At 37.9% G+C, this 16,751-nt stretch overlaps 2 protein-coding genes across 6 annotated transcripts in view; one reads left to right on the forward strand and one right to left on the reverse strand.

The window, feature by feature from the left end:
• LOC106081488 (cyclin-dependent kinases regulatory subunit) overlaps positions 1 to 127 on the reverse strand; it is a 38,957-nt gene extending 38,830 nt beyond the window's left edge. For both annotated transcript variants that reach the window (XM_013243478.2, XM_059362619.1), the window contains exon 1: positions 13 to 127. The gene's annotated coding sequence lies outside the window, so the exon portion shown is untranslated. The remainder of the gene's footprint in view (positions 1 to 12) is intronic.
• LOC106081482 (transmembrane protein 216) overlaps positions 1 to 16,751 on the forward strand; it is a 52,699-nt gene that overhangs the window by 24,318 nt on the left and 11,630 nt on the right. The gene's annotated exons all lie outside the window — the stretch shown is intronic.

The raw sequence follows: 16,751 nt of genomic DNA on the forward strand, positions 1-16,751 counted from the left end.
TTTTTTGCATACTTGTTGTGCCCTTTTTGTTAACATTTGAATTTTCGCTTTCATCAAACCACGGATGGAGGTTAAATTTAAAAATTATTTTTAGTTGTTTTTTGCGACATCTTTGCCCGACACCGATCTTGTGTAGACTGATATTGAGATCAACGATTCCTTAGTTCTCAAAATCATTCGAAGATGAAATGCAGTGAGTGGAGGCACAGCAAGATAGCCAATTTACATCTTTAGCTACTTAAGTGTAATATTTTAATTTTGTAAAACACATAAACGTACAAACGCACATAAGTACCATGTTTATGTACATTCGAACGTATGTGAATGCAGTCGGCCGCGGTGCCATTTGCTTTGCCTTTTCAAAAATAGAAATTCTTAAATTAACATTTTTCGCTGTGCAGAGGCCGACCAAAAATTGCCAAACTTTTCACTCTGAAGGTAGACCAAAAGGTGCTGTAGATGCACTTAATTAAAAAACGAAAGCTAACAAACAAAAGTAAATCAAAGTAATAAATAATCAAATATTTAGGATAAGTCCGAATTTGTTATATGCTACGGTTAAATCAACGGTCTGAGCAAATCCACTACCCGTACATAGAAGGGGAGTAGTTCTAAATACTGGATATCTATCTAAAAGAGATTTGCTTGAAACTTCTTACGTATTGAGGTTTTGTACAGTATATACTGTTTTGTCAAGTATGGTATACAGGGACGTAGCCAGGATTTTATTTGGGGGGGGATGCACCCCACATTTTTTCAAATCGAAAATTGCCAAAATTCTTGTTACCGTGAAATTGGTAAAGATACCTAAATTTTTTTTAATTATAGTAGCTATTGGGTGTAGGAGCTGACACATCGGCGGCGACATTTGGTCATGAAGTCAGAGCTGAATTCAACACTGATTGCCAACACAGTGCAAATATATTTTGGAAGTTGCATTAATGGCTTCGAACACTAGACAACGGCAACGGCTCTTGCTGCTGCTCTGTGTGCCCAGGTTCGCATTAACGACGAAAAATACCCATGAACAGCCGCCATAGAAAAATTCTAGCTAGAGTTAGGAAAGAAATATCGTAATGAAATTTGGATTGGTGTAAAGTAGACGACTGAAACCAGTTACAACAACTTTTCCCATCATCTTTTGGGGGAAAATTAGTCTGTCAAAAGTCAAAAAATTTTTATATCCCAAAAATCAAACGAACAAATTTCTCAAAATTTTAGGAATGAGATTTCTGGAATCCGTTTTAATGTCTTGTTGCATATGATGGTTTCTATAAAAAAAAAACAAATTTATGGCAATAATCCTACTTCTTTTGACAGCAGGTTCCATTTTATGCCCAAATCATTAAATCCAGCTTTTTTCGCTAACTGGTCATAAAATATGATTTTATCTTGTAGGGGCACTAGAAATAAAAAGTTTTTTTTTTCAAAAATTCCAAATATTTGAAAAAAAAATTGCTATGTCAATATAAATTCTCTAAATTATGAATATAATAGCATATGCCCGTTCGTTTCGCTGCCAACAATGGTACACCCAATATCAAGGTGTAACTGTATCGCAATTTTAATAACTTTAGCCATATACATAAAGAAATAACATTTTGAAAGTTTTAGTGTCAAAATGTACGAATTAAAAAAACCTCTAGTCGGCCGATGAATACTGTCAAGGTGTAACAATATCGCAATTTTGAGATATTTAGCTCAATCCGTAAATAAAGAACCATTTTGTACGTTTTATTACCTCAATGTACAAATTTCCGAATAATCTTCTAGACATCCGTTACATACTGATAAGATGTACCTCTATCCCTAATTTCACAGATGTAGCTCAGTCTGTAAATAGTGTACCACATTGTACGTTTAAGTACCAAAATGAACGAATATCAAAAAATTCTTCTAGTTTTAGTCGTCCGAAACATACTGCCAATATGTGCCTGTATCCCAAATTTCAGATCTGTAGCTCAATCTAGAAAGGTAAAAGTAATATATAGTACAATATAATTACAGCACTTAAGTACTTTTTATTCCACTCCTGGTACGATTTCAACATTTCATATTTGGTACAACTTATCGTATATTTGTCAAGACATCGAAAATTTTTAACATTTTTTTTTTTAATTTTACCCTTCTCCGGTCACTGTAAAAGTAAGTAAGCTATTTCGTACTTACATACTTTCGTACATACATACTTTTTGGTACCAAAATTTGATTTCTTAAAAATTATTTAGTCAGCCGACATATATTCATAGTAGAATCTAATACATGTTAAATTTCAGAGCTCTAGTTCAATCCATAAAGAAAGTATGAAATTGTACCAAATACGGTACTAAACGTACGTTTCTTCCGATTCCTTTACTATTTTTCATATTTTTTCTATATAGATCAATTTTTTTTTGCAACAACAATCATTTAAGCCAAATTTCGAAGTTCTAGCTCTACCCGTTCGCCTTATCCAAATTTACCTATTTCTTACCTTTACAGTACTTTTTTGTTTCTAAATGTCCAAAAACTCTTTTGGCATCCCAATTTAGGTTGCCATAATGTACCCAAAATTCCAAAATTCAAAGCTCTAGCTCATTTAATAAACAAGGTACCAAAAAGTACCAACTGCGGTACTAAACGTATAATTTTTCCCATTTCCGGTACTATTTTGAGCCCCATCCGTTCGCGCTGGGTAAAAAGTCACCATTTTGTCCTTTTTAGTACCTAAATCAGAAAACTCCATATTATCGCGTGCCTCGACCCTAGACCCACATTTGTACCAAGTTTCATAATCTCGCTTTAGCCGTTGGAGCTGGGCGTTGATCAGTCAGTCAGACAATCACGTGTCTTTTTTATATATAGAGATAAAATTGCATCAAAATCGGGAAACGGAATCGAGGATCAGGCGTAATGGGTTAACATTTTGTCTTAAACAATATTTATTGAAATTTGTCTATAGAAAAATTTTTAGGAAAATGTTGTTTGGAACAGATAAGCAGAATGAAAAAGACTTTAAAGTGTTCATGCAAAATTTAAATTTTGGTTTTAAAAAATAATCTCGCGGTTAGATTGTCTTTAGAGAGATTTTCGCTGAAAGTTAGTCCTTAAAAAATATTTATTAAAATGTAGTCTTTAGTCATTTTTTTTTTATAAAAATATTGTCTTTAGCAAAAATTTTTAAAAAATTTTCTCTTCAAAAAATAATTTCGAGGGGGTCCGGCCGGTGCTGCAGTTTTGTCATAAGGGAATATTACGCTGAAATTTTGTCTCTAAAAAAATATCATTAATATTATTGCTCTGGCCCCCCCTTTGGCTACGTTTCTGATGGTATAGATAAGTTAATTTTTCTAATTAGCCCCCATATTCCAGATTTGGCTTCTTGAGGTTAAGGAGACACATATATAATGAAGGAAACTTTAAAATTAAGTTTCTTGTTCATAGCTACAATCAATATATATTAAGCACTCATTTCAACCAATCAGCCATTTTGACTGTTTTTAGAGCACAACAAGCGTATTCGTTGTTGTACTATGATGCATTTTGCAATATCTGATTATACTATCCCCTCTTGCACGTGTGCCAAGTTTAGTACAGAAAAGTCCACTTCTCGACAAATTCTTCCTTTATTTACATTCGATATCGGTGAAATTGAAAATGGTGAGCGGTCTAAGTGGATTTCCTTTTGAGGCAAAAATTTTACAGCTAAATTTTAAACCGCATAGTCCTGACTTAGCACCGATATCTCAATCAGAGTGGCAAAAGTGCTTCGACAATTGGACCGAACGCATACAAAAGTGTATAAATCGTAATGGGAAATATTTTGAAAAGCTATAAAGCGATTTTCGATGATTAATATTTGTCATAGCGGAATAGTGCAAAACATCAGTTAAATTAGGCGGTAATTGCGCCTTCTAGACGCTCAAGAAGTCAAATGTGAAGATAAGTTTATATGGCAGCTATGTCAGGTAATGCATCGATTTGGACCATACTTGGCACAGTTGTTTTGCAACGTGCAAAATTTCAGTCCAATCGGATTAGAATTGGGTCCTCTAAAGGATCAAGAAGTCAAATCGAGAGATCGGTTCATATGGCTGCTATATCAGGTTTTGGACCAATTTTAAGCATATATGGTACAGTTGTTGGAAGTCACAACAAAACACTACGTGCAAAATTACAATCCAATCGGAGATGGGTTAGTGTGGCCGTTATAGCAGGTTATGGACCGATTAGAACAATACTTGGCATAGTGGTTGAAAATCATAACAAAACACCATGTGTCAAGTTTCAGGAAATCGAAGTCAAATCGGTAGGTCGGTTTATATGGCATTCCAACTGACCTAGTAATAAGAAGTATGTGTGCTAAATTTCATGCGCCTCACTTTACTCCTTCGAAAGATAGCGTGCTTTCGACAGACAGATGGAGGGATGGACATCTCTAGATCGACTTAGAATGTCCAGACGATCAAAAAAATATATTCTTTGGATCTCAGATCAATATTTCGATGAGTTAGAATCCTATGATGGAGGGTATGAAAATAGCATACATCTTGCAGTGGAAAACTCAAAATTCAAGTTTACCAGACCTCAACACAGCACACATGAACTGGTTCGAGGGTTGCTATATAAGTTTTTGGCCAAATAATGAAAATGCAAATTTGATTCATCAAAATTGGTTTGATTGCCTTTCGAAGTATTCTTCGGCATGATTTATTGTCGAAGCACTTTTCCACTCCGATTGAGACACCTATGAAACATGGTTATTAAACGCTTCAACAGTAATTTTTGACGATGAAAATTGTTCACTACGCCTTTTTTTCATTAATATACGGGAACAAAAACAAGTCCTTGGACGCCAGGTTCGGATAGACTCACAATTACTTTCGGATTCGATTTAGCTCTGTATGTCTGTCTGTATGTTCCTCCGTCTGTCCGTCTCTCTGCCCGTCTGTCTGTTCGTCCGTTTGTCTGTAAATGTTAATTTGTGTAAAAAGTACAGGTCGCAATTAGCATCCGATTAAAATTTGCCACAGGCAATATTTTGGCCTAGAGACCTTCGCGCGATTGGGACTAAAATTGCAATTATATCTTCATTTGTTTACCGATTCTCACAAAGTTTGGCACGAACATTTCTTTTATATCTCTTGAGACCACTGGTGAATTTTTGGATAAGGCTCCGTTTTGGATAAGGCTCCCATATAAATATATCTGCTGGTCTTCACTTCTAGAGTCTTTGCGAGCGCATATCTCAACCGATCTTCTCAAAAACTCTCCGAAGATATTTTCAATAAGAGCGCTACAAAAGTTTTTTTTAATCAAACAAAAGCGGTTGTTGATACCAATGAAATTTTTTACTTCTGTGAAAATACGTTCGATGTCATTATTCGACTTGCAGAAGTCGAAACGCTGAACCAAATTTTCAACGGTTTTCATGCATAAATCGGCCGATACTGCTGCCGTTTCAATTCATCAATCGTCGCTGGCTTGTTGGCATAGTCCATAGACTTGACGTAGCCCCACAGGAAATAGTCTAGCAGCGTCAAATCGCACGACCGAGGAGGCCAATCGTTTGAACCATTTCGTGAGATAACATGTTCTCCAAATTTGGTTTCCAACTAATTAATTGTGACATTCGCTGTGTGGCTTGTGTGGCCTTCCTGTTCGTACCATATGTCCTCCAAGTCCATATCATCCAATTTGGGGCCAAAATATTGTGTTATAATTGAACGTTAGCGATTCCTTTTCACAGTAACCTGCTGGTCTTGATCATCACGAAAGAAGTACGGCCCAATAACGCCGCCGGGTCATAAACAGCACCAAACCGTAATTTTTTCGGGATGTAATGATGACTCATGGAGTACGTGTGGATTGCTGTCTGACCTACTTACTTTACTTTAAATGGCTATGACAGAACATTTGTTCCACTAGCCAAACGTAGAATAGCGTTCCAACCGCCTCGATCTTCAGCGTTCATTCTAAAATCTCTGAAACCAAGTTTCGAGGTGTCTCCCATCACTTGATCTTTCCATCGGGCTTTTGGTCTTCTCGAATTGCGTGTACCACCGTGTTTGCCTTCAAAAGACTTCTTTGCTGGAGCTTCTTTATCCATTCTGATAACATGACCTAGCCAAAGCAGCCGTTGTATTTTGATGCGTGTAACTATGCTATCGTCGTCATACAGCTCGTGGTTCATACATCGCCTATATTCTCCATTAACGCAAACTGGTCCATATATTTTACGAAGAATCTTTCTCTCAAATACTCCAAGCACTGCCTCATCTGCTTTCACAAGTATCCATGCCTCAGAACCATATAACAACACGGGTAGTATCAGTGTCTTGAATAGTGTAATCTTCGTCTGTGGAGAGTTGGCCTTGTTTCTAAACTGCTTAATCAGTCCAAAGTAGCATCTGTTTGCCAGTATTATTCTTCGCTTAATCTCAAACTGGAGTCATTCGTTTCGGTTACGGCGGTGCCGAGGTAGATAAAGTTACTGACTATCTCAAAGTTGTGGATTCCAACTTTCTCCATTTTCTTTATCTGCTCGATTGTACAAGGCGTAATGGGATTTGAAACCATCCATTTCTTCTTATCCCCATTTACAGCTAAACCCATTTTCACTGACTCTCTTTCGATTCTTTCAAAGGCAGCAGGTACTACTTACGGTGACCGACCTATGATGTCGATGTCGTCGGCATAGGCGAGTTGCATGTGTTCTCTTGTGATTAGTGTGCCATATCTATTCACATCTGCATCTCGTATAATCTTTTCCAGCAGTATATTTAAGAGATCACACGATAGGCTGTCTCCATGCCTGAAATCTCGTTTGGTTTTAAATGGTTCGGTTCCTATTATTAATGAGGAACGCGTATCAGCAACCGTCATCCTGCAGAGTCTTATAAATTTTGCGGGGATTCCAAACTCAGACATGGCTTGAAATACCTTTGAACGTAAAGGAGTATCGAAGGCGGCTTTGTAGTAAACAATGAGATGGTTGCTCTGTCTGACCTATAGTGTATATTTTGCTTATTGACGAAGCCATTCGGCTAGAAATGCGCCTCATCGCTGAAGATGATTTTTCGATGAGAACAATGAGTCCACTGACTCCGAATTTCGGTAGTAAATTTAAACAATTTCGGCTCGTTGTTGGCTTGTACATCTTTGCATCATGACATGGCTATCCTTACTAAAGAGAAATATGAAAGGAGCGGCAAAAAATATGGCGTCTTTTTCTGTCCCTATCGTTCTACTTTTGTAGCGTCCCTGAAAAAAACCCTGTATATAACAGATTTTCATCAGAATCGGTTTGGACTCCCAAATGTTCGTCTGATTTTGGTTAATACTGCATTATTTTGATTTTTTTAACCGAAATTAGGTACGAAGGTTTCTCTTATAACTCTTCAGATCACTGGTGAAGTTCATAGATATTGGTTCAGATTTAGATATGGGGCCCATATATATGTATCTCCCGATATTCACTTTTCGGGCCTTTGCAAACGCGTTTCTTATCAAATCTTCTCAAAATTTCACATTTCGAAAATTTTAATTAGGTTGACTTCGAAGACACTCAAATTGGTGTTGGGTATCAAAACGTCGGCTTTGCCGACTTTAGCCCACCCTTTGGTTAGGTTAGATTAGGTTAAAAAGAGGATGAGGATATTAATCCGCCTCATGCCACATGGGCATACACATACGCCAGTAATCGGCTTGTTGTGCGCTCTAAATACTTAAAAGTAACCTCGATAAAGAAAATCTTAGTCACGAATTCCGTCCTTACTTGCTTTAATTGCTGTTGTGTTTTTTATACCCACCACCGAAGGATGGGGGTATATTCATTTTGTCATTCCGTTTGCAACACATCGAAATATCCATTTCCGACCCTATAAAGTATATATATTCTTGATCAGCGTAAAAATCTAAGACGATCTAGACGTGTCCGTCCGTCTGTCTGTTGAAATCACACTACAGTCTTTAAAAATAGAGATATTGAGCTGAAACTTTGCACAGATTCTTTTTTTGTCCATAAGCATGTTAAGTTCGAAGATGGGCTATATCGGACTATATCTTGATATAGCCCCCATATAGACCAATCCGCCGATTTAGGGTCTTAGGTCCATACAAGTCACATTTATTATCCGATTTTGCTGAAGTTTGGGACAGTGAGTTGTCTTAGGCCCTTCGACATCCTTCTTCAATTTGGCCCAGATCGGTCCATGGCTGCCGGTGATATGGCTGCCATATAGACTGATATCTCGGTTTTAGGTTTGGGGCCATAAAAGACCCATTTATTGCCCGATGTCGCTGAAATTTGAGACAGTGAGTTTAGTAAGGCTCTTCGACGTTCTTCTTCAATTTGGCCCAGATCTGCCCAGATTTGAATATAGCTGCCATATAGACCGATCTCTCGATTTAAGGTTTGGGGCCCATAAAAGGCGAATTTATTGTCCGATATCGCCGGAATTTGGTACAGAGCTTTGTGTTAGGCTCTTCGACATTTTTCTGCACCTTGGCCCAAATCGGTTCAAATTTGGATATAGCTGCCATGTAGACCGATATCTCAATTCAAAGTCTTGAAGGCGTATTTATAATCCGATTTCACTGAAATTTGCCACAATGACTCATGTTAGGCTTTTAGACATCCGTGTCGTATACGGTTCACATCGGTTTATTTTTAGATATAGCTACTATACTTATTAGTATTTGGTCCAAATCGGAAAATATTTTGATATAACTGCTATGGGACATAAGGTATGAAATTTTCACCGAATTTTGATGAAAGGTGGTTTACATATATAACCGAGGTGGTGGGTATCCAAAGTTTGGCCCGGCCGAACTTAACGCCTTTTTACTTGTTTGATTTTTTGTAAGGTAAAATTAAAAAAAAAAAATTGTCATTGGGATTGAATTAACACAATTTTTTAAGCATTGGGAAGTTTACTGTTGAGCGAGGGTAGTTGCAAATGTTTTATCCGATACAGTACCCTATACCCAACAAACAAAAAACTTTAATTTAGCCGTTAGACTATCATGGAACATTTTGAAATTATATTTTTAACCGAAGCTTACACAGATGTGTTCATATTTCGGTCTGAATCAATACAATTTTCCAGATTAAAGCCTTGACGTGGTGATATGGTTGCCCAAAAAGTAATTGCGGATTTTTCATATAGTCGGCGTTGACAAATTTTTTCACAGCTTGTGACTATGTAATTGCATTCTTTCTTCTGTCAGTTATCAGCTGTTACTTTTAGCTTGCTTTAGAAAAAAAGTGTAAAAAAAGTATATTTGATTAAAGTTCATTCTAAGTTTTATTAAAAATGCATTTACTTTCTTTTAAAAAATCCGCAATTACTTTTTGTGCAACCCAATATATCATCTGTTCTGTACGATATCTAATAGTCGATTATTACTTCGCCACCGATTTCCTATGTGTCCCGTGATAATACCAATAGCTATACTGACCTCCTTCTTGCTTCCTTTCAGTAATAGCCTCGTCTTCTCACGCTCTGAATCCCCCGTAGGATTTTCGACGTCCTACCGACCATTTCGCTGTTCCACAGTGATGCATGCGCATTCGTCGCCCACGCCCATAACTCAGACTGCGTCGAGCAGCTAACTCCTTTTATTACTTGGACTTCTGTGTTGGTCATATGCCATCTTTTGTGAAATATGCACAAACCATTGTTTTGTAGTTCTATTTACAGCATTCCAAATTTGTTGTTAGTTAAAAATGCATAACATTTTATTTAGACCATAATCAGGTGCATAGTACTCTGCGGTTGTACTACATTTTGCGCGTGAGTTTTCGTGACGCATTTCACAGTTCATAAATTTTATTTTTTATTGGTATTGTCTGGATATGATATTCTGCTTGCGAATCAAAATTTTATGATCTCGAACAGAAGTAACATTTACTAATTAATAAGTCAGCCTGCAGCGAACTATATGCATTCATATCAGTGCAAAGTCTATTGATGCTTATGGAATTGTGTTTTTGTTTTTTGCTAAAAGGAAATCTTAGATTGTTGGCGGAGTATTTTAAGTTTTCTAAAGTAAAAACTGAAAATGAAAAACTTTAAACGATGTTTTTTACCATAAACTAGAGGTCTGAAAAAATCAAACACATTGATTCAAAATTTCTTTTCGATTTGAATTAGACATGTCCGCCAGACTGTTCATATATTTTCGTTTACAATACATGTGCCAAATTCTTGATCAGATTTTCCTGAAATTTGGCAGTGAAATTTGGAGGAATTGGTTCAGATTATGGATAGTTCTCAAGTATATGTCCGTTATATTCCGGTCTTATGTAACATTTCTTCTGCAAGTTTTATCGCTACCGGGTGATAAAAATTTCCCATGAACATTTCATTTAGGAACATGGGATATTTCTGTCTTATCAATGAGTGCAGCCCGATTAATGTTTAAGCTCAATGATAGTGGGACTCCTTTTTTATGCCGAAACCGAACGGCGTGCCAGTTTGCGACACCACTTAGTAGAGAAGTTTTAGGATATCTCACAAATGTAGCCAGCCCTAGTAATAGGAAAACCACAGCTGAAAAATTTTTCTGACGTTCATACCGGGATTTGAATCCCGAAGTACGGTGGACCCCATACGATCAATCCTACTTATTTAAAATTTGGGTCAGACTCAGTTTTTATGTCTTGTTTATGTATGTACCATCAGAATTGTATTTTTGATGCCTACCACCACTAGCGAAGCCAGCTAAAACTTTCTGAGGGGGCTAAACCCCTTTGAATAGCAATAAATTTTGCACTATTTGCCTACACAATGAAATTTTGGAAATTCGGGGGGAGCTAAAACTTTTATGGGGGTGTTAATCCACCTCTCAACTTCCAATGCTTATGCATACCACTCACATTTCTTAAACGATCTTTACAAAATTTGGCTCAGATACATTTGTTTATGTCTCTTACAACATTTATAAAATTTCTCGTTATACTCCGTGCAGACAAACAAAACCTCTATGAAGAGAAATTTCATGTCACTGAGGACCTCAAAAATGCAGCCAACATTTTTGAAGGGACAGTTAGGATAGGTTGAAAGATTAATCCGCCCCATGCCAATGCAGACATGCACCTAAACCAGTAATCGAGTTGTTTTGTGCTCTAAATACTAAAAAGCAACATCGAAAAAGAAAATCTTAATCAGGAATTCCGTGCTAGTTACAAAACTCCTAATTGTTTTCCATACCACACCTCACCTAAGTGCCGGTGTCTTTTAGACATGAAAGCCGGGCAGTGACAAATAAAATGCTCTACACATGCTATCACTTGCCACACCAATTTTGTATAAGTGAGCTCGTAGCCCACTGTATTCCGTTATGATACCGAAAGCCATATTGACCTCTCTCTCTATTTTCCCTCATTCCGTAATAGCCTGGTCATCTCGCGATCCGAATCTCCCCATAGCATTTTTGTCGTCCTACCGATATTTTCACCCTTTCATATTGTAACATGTGAGCTATTTGACCACGTTCTTCACTCGGACTACGTCGACCCGACGGCAGTTCTCTGGGCCTCACTGCAAAATCGTCTGCTCTTTCATTCCCCCTTACTCCGATATGGCTCTGCAACCAAACGATGTGGATTGTGCCATCCTCAGAAAAGGCGTTAGTCTCTTTCTTGCAAACGAAAACTGTTCGTGACCTTACCGTCTAGGTTGTTTTTGCCCTGATGGCTAGTTTACTGTCCGTAAAGATGTTCACACTCGACGTCCTCGCGTTAGCACCACACCACCTCACGCATTCCGTGATACCCTGATCTCCGCCTGCAGGACCGTATTATGGTCAAATGCAAATTTTGCTCATGAACATTCCACTAAGGAACAGGGCAAACTTCTCACAAATCAATGAGTGCAGTCCGATTCAAGTTTAAGCTCAATGATAAGGGGCCTCCTTTTTATAGCCGAGTCCGAACGGGGTGCCACAATGCGACACCTCTTTGGAGAGAAGTTTTACATGGCATAGTACCTTACAAATGTTGCCAGCATTAGGAAGGAAAAACCACCGCTGAAAAGTTTTCTGATGGTCTCGCCAGGATTTGAACCCAGGTGTTTAGCGTCATATGCGGACATCCTAACCTCTGCGCTACGGTCAGGCAGTCTAAAACAGATCTCAGTACCTGAGTTCTCAATGTAGACCCCCAGGCCCACTCTGTCCTCCAGCTTTGATCCATCCGTGCAACATGATCTTCCAAATGGCAATACTAGGATCCCGTCAATCCAAGACTGTGCCGCTGGCAGCAGTGCCTTGCACTCGACTTCAAGGTTCATCTCAAGTATTCGATCAGAAACCTCTTCCCTTCCTTCCAGGTTTCCTACCGTCGCATCAATTATACCGCGATGGTATAAGCTGCTCCCATCCTCAATCCATTCTCCCAACACCCTAAGTCTCATAGCCGCAGTAGCTGCCTCGCACTTAATCAGTATGTCAATGGGTCGGATATCTAGAATAGTCTCCAGTTCGCTAGTGGGGTGAAAAAGTGCAACGTCCTTATATTACATACAACAGGTTCAGAGAACATGTTGTGTTGGCATAGGCGGAGCGATATCCTCATCCTGTTGTATGCAACACAAGGAAGTTGCACTTTTTCTTTATAGAATTCCACCAAACTACTGAGGCGTAAGTAAGTATTGGTCTAATCACGCTCCTGTATAGCCAGTGTACTATCCTCGGATTCAGGCCCCATTTCAAGCCTACGGCACATCTATATAATGCCCAATTTCTGTGAGCTTTCTCAGTACACTCCTGAATGTGACACTTCCAATTCAGTTTCCTGTGTTAGATCACTCCTCAGTATTTGACCTTGTCAGATATCGAAATCGTTCTATTTAGGAAACGTGTTACGTCAAATTGGTCCACCTGCGTCTTCCTCTTGAACAAAACAGGCAAATTTCAATATTCTCTGGGTTAACATTGAGACCCCTAGGTCTAGACCAGTCGTATACAATATCCAAAATCCGTTTGACACTTCAACACAGTTGATTCGGATCCCTACCCTTTCGAAGTATTATAACATCGTCTGTGTAGCAGACGGGTTCAAATCCCTCTGCAGTCAGCATCCGTTTTAATAACCTTATTTAAGGTGGTAGTTGTTGTAACAGTGTGTGGTACGCCGAGGCGACAGCCCTTGCCAATGAAGCATTCCATCGGGTCCATCCGGTACGTACAACCGGCTGCCATGGGATTTAAGGTGGTCACCCATAGGGGTGGCTATAAAATCCCCCCCGCGGCATGCCTTGTGCCACCTTCTCTCTTATATTTATGTCATGGGACCCACAATTCATCCACCTGTTCCTTAGCATATTGTTTATCCAAACTCTAAGAAACCGGCCCATCCTGTCTAAGGATCGAATCCTTAGGATGGACCAATGCTAGTCTTGGAAAGCGATAGTAACCATTGTTAATTTATTCTAATGTTCTCGATAGAATTCGAACACAGGTCTTCAGCATAACAGCAGTAGGCTAATATATCTGCTCGCGATGACCCTGACTTCTTGTTATGCATACAATTTTCAGGAAGTTGGTTCAGATTCACTGACTTCTTTTAACTGCTTTGGACTTTAATCTAGTATGGCCAGTGTTACCGTTGGGCGAATAAAGTTTGAATTCCCTACCTTTTTGGAGTCAAATGGCTAGATGTGCGACCTTTTGAAATTTACACCTTCTACTTAGATGTACGACTTTTTCTATAAAATCGCAGAAAATTATATTTCATTAATCAAAAAATATTCCCAAAGCTGTCAGTCGCTCGTGAATACTTTCAAAAAGCTTTTCAAGATATCTGCCTCCGCTCTATATTTCGATATTTCCTGTTTTGTGAACCTCGAGGTATTTATTCACATGACTTTCTGGCTGTCACAATTCTTATAAAGCCAAGTTGACGTAGTCAGATTTTCTCAATAGTTCTAAGGGCAAAGAGGACAAAGTAAACAGATTATTTGGTCGTTGTTTTAAAACTCTTTCGGTACTGAATATTCTTTCCCATTTTTGCCGATGGTGAATTATTGTTTTTTGGTTTTGGAAGGTTCTCATGCAATATGTAATAAAAATACATATAGCAATTTCCATTGCATTATCATGAAATTTGAAACCAGAATTTTGTTTCATCTATGGACTATTATAACTCCCTTATATATTTTCTTCGAAATTGGACACTAATTATAATAATTTGAATGAATGAATGGAATCTCACTGTACCAGTAAAATCTTAGGGAAATCAGCCCAGTTATACATGGACCCTTTTAAATTGTTTTGTACTCATTTCTTTCAAACTAAATTGGATTTTTCTTTGCTTTGGTATAGGAGTTCAAAAAGTCGTTCTTTTTACATAGCTGTTTTTATTCTATTAAAAAATAATCAGTATGCGACTACTTTTGGAGAAAGCAACATTTTTGTAACCCTGACTATAGTATAATTAATCCATATAAATGTAACTCTTCCTAGATAAACTCGATAAACTTGGTGGCGTATGGGTAACGATAAGTGATTTCAATACTCATACAACATGAAGTACAACCTCATGCAACAAATTTTAAATTATTAAGCCTAGTACTTACTGACCTCATTAGTAGCGAGAATGCCTAAATTATTGAGAAATCCGGTGAACCCTATTCTTGGCCAGAACACTAACAAAAGTCACACAGCAAAGACGAAAACATTGAAGCAGAGGTGATTGGTGTCCATTTTATGAACATTTAATTACAATTGCAATTATTCGAACCGAAATTTCTACTAACGCAACGACGTGTCGCTGCTATTTTGATCATTACTTCTACGTAATTTGTTCGCCTTTTCTTCGAAACCATTTTTTTTAAATGCGTTTTTATAGTTGTTCGGACAAAAATTCGAAGTCAGTATTGGGCTATAGGCAGGCAATAATAGAGTAGAGATTGACAAAGAGTCCAGCCATAGACTATTCGTTTTTCGTTTCATTATCAAACATCATATAAAAGTTTAAATGGTTCGTCTAAAGTGTGCTGTGCTGTACTGGTTGTACTTCGCAATTTCGGAGTTGCTAATCGATACGTACACCTCGTCAAATGGATTAGCATATCCAACATACATCCCAATATTGAGTAGTGCAATGGCAAAAGAAACATGTTCCTGTCGAAATCACGGACTACTTAAGAACTACCAAAATGATCTTTGTTTATATCTGGATTATTTTGAAGTAAAAAAATTGGCTTCAAATTGGTGAAAGCAGATGAAGCAGTGCTTGGAGTGTTTGAGAGAAAGATTCTTCGTAAAATGTATGTACCAGTTTGCATTAATGGAGAGTATGGGCGTCGTATGAACGACGAACTGTATAAGCTGACGACGATAGCATTAGCATATTCAAACGTATCAGAAAACAATGGTTGCATGGCTAGGTCATGTTTTTAGAATGAATGAAGAAGCTCCAGCAAAGAAGTCTTTTGAAAGCGATCAGGGTGGTACACGCAAACCGGGACGAACAACAGCCCGATGGAAAGAAACTTGGTGTCATAGATTTTAGAAGTTCGGCTAATGGGACAAAGGTTCTGTCATAGCCAATTAAAGTAATGTAATGCGACAAATCGGCCCAAAGAAGTCTAATTAGACGATTAGATTAGACGGTGGAACGTAGCCTGGGGAGATAACTTTTCGTAATTGTTATTGTTTTTCAGTTCCAATATGTGCCCCACGCCAAAATTAAACCATAGCTACGTCCCTGGTGGTTATATCTATTTATAGAATCATCTTAGTTTATTTTTCGATTATTTTGCAGTAAACAAATCGGGCTCAAGAAGTCATATTAGACGATTGGATTAGATGGTAGAACGTAGCCTGGGGGATAACTTTTCGAATGTTAGCGCGTATACGTAATTATTATGGTTTTGCAGTTCAAATATGTGCCCCAACCCCGAAATAAAATCCGCTCTACGTCCTTGGTGATTATATCTATCTTTTAAAAAAAATCTTAGTTTATTTTTCGATTATTTTGAAGTAAACAAATCGGGCTCAAGAAGTCAAATTAGAAGATTGGATTAGATGGAGGCTATCAGAAACGTAGTTAGGGAGGGGTGCTAGCGGGCCTGAGCCCCTCCCCCAAAGTTTCTATTTTCGAATGTTAGCGTGTATACGTACTTGTTATTGTTTTGTAGTTAAAATATGTGCCCCCACCCCAAAATAGAACCATAGCTACCTCTCTGGTGGATATATCTATGGGAGAAAATCCAAAAAAAAAAAAAAATAGTAAAAAACATGTCGTGTGAAAATATCTCTTTGAAATGGTTAGAGCTGAGGTATTGGCGAGATCGTCTGTAAAATTTCAAGGCCCTAGGTGGTCCGGGCGCCTTTTTGCAGGCCCCTAAAATTGGTCACCTCGGTACTTCGAAACATTGTTCGGGCTGACAAATCTTCATTTGTGGTCCGATTTTCAAAATTGTTTTTTTGCTGGATAGTGTTAAAAATCCTCACTTGAGGTGTACAATATCTTCGTTCTCACAAGGCATATTTTTTACTAGTTTTTTTTTTCGATTTTCTCCCACTGTGCGACAGTTCGTGTAGTTGTTAGAGAGAGTATGTGTACTTCTTTTGTTCGTAATGAGCGTTTAGAAGCTCGAGAAGTCAACGCAGGTTATCTATTTAAAAACCTAGCTGCGAGATATTTAATATGGGGTTTGGGACACAAATGAACTTAACATATAATTTTTAAGGAATATCCGATAAAACCCAGCATTTTTTTTAAATTTATTTCAAAAGCTACATTAAATGTCACAAATGTC

Source organism: Stomoxys calcitrans, chromosome 2, assembly GCF_963082655.1.
Source record: "Stomoxys calcitrans chromosome 2, idStoCalc2.1, whole genome shotgun sequence".
Lineage (NCBI taxonomy): Eukaryota > Metazoa > Arthropoda > Insecta > Diptera > Muscidae > Stomoxys > Stomoxys calcitrans.